This window comes from Octodon degus, unplaced genomic scaffold (genome assembly GCF_000260255.1).
Source record: "Octodon degus isolate 3935 unplaced genomic scaffold, OctDeg1.0 scaffold00016, whole genome shotgun sequence".
In the NCBI taxonomy this organism is placed as follows: Eukaryota; Metazoa; Chordata; class Mammalia; order Rodentia; family Octodontidae; genus Octodon; species Octodon degus.
In genome coordinates this window covers 11,124,675-11,126,846 of record NW_004524592.1, presented here as the reverse complement: position 1 = coordinate 11,126,846, position 2,172 = coordinate 11,124,675, and the positions used below count along the sequence as shown (strand labels likewise).

The following is a 2,172-nucleotide window of genomic DNA, read 5'->3' as shown; positions in this document are numbered from 1 at the left end:
CTACCTACCTACCTACCTATATCTCAGGCAATAACACGGTCTACAGGCTCTGGAATCAGACTGTTTGCTCTCAAACACCAGCTTTACTTCTCCCTGGCTGTGGCATCTTGGACTAATTACCTATTACTTGTTTTTTGTTTTTTGTTTTTTTATGTCAGACAGGTAATGTGCCCATGTCGTAACAAGGTTTGAGGGAGGCACATCTCATGCATAAAGCATGAACACCCAATCATCATGCTTATGAGCCAAAGGATCAATTACCTGTTACTTTTTTTTTTCTTAATTACCTTGTACTTTGAAACTTCAGTTTTCTCACTTGTAAAATGGGAGAAAACAATAGCACCTAGTTCACATAAATTGCTGTCTTGATCACATGAACAAACACTCAAAAAATGGATAGTTCAATGCTTGATACATAAAATGTGCTCAATAATTAGAAAGATTGCCAAGGACATAGCAGAGCAGCACAGCACTTCCCTGGCCCAGTGCAAGGTCCTGAGTTTAATTCCCACTACCAAGAAAAAAAAAAAAAAAATTAGAAAGACATCATTACCAGTTTTCCTTTTTTCTTTTTCTTTTTTCTTTTTTCTTTTTTGGGCAGTACTGGAGATTGAACGCAGGACCTTGTGCTTGCCAGGCAAGTGCTAATTCTACTGAGCTATCTCCCCTGCCTGATCATTACTAGTTTAGAACAAGAAAGAAAATGGGATTTCTTGGAGATAATTTAAGAGCAGAGGAGAAGAATTTATGTAGAGATTTTAACATTGTATCAAGGTTCGAAAAAGGAACAGATGATTATAAAATGACTTCCTACATGGCTTTCAGAATCATGAGCAGAACACAAATGAACATCTGTGGACTGGAGAGACTGTGGATCCAGTCAAAAATTAAAGCTCCATGTAGAGTCAGGTGAAAGTCTGTGTTGGACAGGTCTGTGCTGAAATGTGAAAGAACTGGAGTTCAAGGTCCAGAGACAATGATGACAACTTCCAGCTTCTTTCCCTTTTATTCAATCTAGGCTATAAGTCTATTGGTTGGTGTGAACCACATCCACCTCCTGAGTCTGCAGCCTACATGCCCACTGTCCACAGACACCCAGAGCTTTGCTAATCCATGAGGCAGTTCCTACTACATGTTGACATGTCACAATTAGTGATGACAAAAGTGTATTTTTATGGGTTCCATATTTTTAGAAGTCCAGTGCGCTATCCATTGCGCTACAGAGCTGGGTTCCATATTTTTATTTATTTATTTATTTTTTTTGCGGAACCGGGGATTGAACTCAGGTCCTTACGCTTGCCAGAGAAGCGCTTATTCCACTGAGCCATCTCCCTGGCCCCTCCATATTTTTAAAAACACCAAGTCTTCATGGAGCTCAGACATTGTTAAATACCCACCATCTATATCAGGGACCTCTGTATTAGCTTTTTTTTTTTTTGTGGTACCGGGGATTGAACTCAGGATCTTGCACTTGCCAGGCAAGCACCTATTCTACTGAGCTATCTCCATGGCCCCTGTATTAGCTTTCAGTGGCATTCTGTCTCAGTTAGTTACTCTTCTCTCATTGCTGGGACAAATAGCCAACACCCAAAAATTAGGGAAGGAAATGTTCATTTAGCTCACAGTTACTTGGAGGTTTCAGCCCATACTCAGCTGGCTCCAAGGCAGAGCGGCACATGGCAGAGAGCAACCTTTCATGGCAGCAGCAAAGAACAGAGAGCAAGAGGGCAGAAACAGTGGCAATGATGACTACAGAGTCTGTCTCCTTCATTATGCACTTAGGCTATGTGCCCCAGGCTGGATTTAGCATCTACACCCATAATCCCAGTGGATCCTGAGTTAATCACAAACTAGAAATCTACCCCATGACTGCATGAAGCTGTGTGGGTCAACTAGACACAAACCATAGCACATATTTACCTCTAACTCCTGCAAAGGGGTGTGACAAAATAGAAGACTGTGTTGCCTTCTCTTTTTAAAAAGCTATTTATTCATCTTTGATTAATGGTTATAGTTTAGGTTTCTATGTCACCACTCTGTACATTTTATCGAGAGCATGGGAAGGGAGCACCACAATCCAACATATAATGTTTAAAAGTTTAAGTCATCACAGAAGGAAATCTCTCTCTCTCTCTCTCTCTCTCTCTCTCTCTCTCTCTCTCTCTCTCTCTC

The 2,172-nt window shown here is 40.9% G+C and overlaps 1 non-coding gene and 1 pseudogene across 1 annotated transcript; one reads left to right on the top strand and one right to left on the bottom strand.

Annotated features, from left to right (window-relative positions):
• LOC111815435 overlaps window positions 1–2,172 on the top strand; it is a 28,887-nt pseudogene that overhangs the window by 5,478 nt on the left and 21,237 nt on the right.
• Window positions 153–254, bottom strand: LOC111815482. Its single transcript, XR_002820164.1, has one exon. It is a non-coding gene; the product is annotated as a small nucleolar RNA U13 (small nucleolar RNA).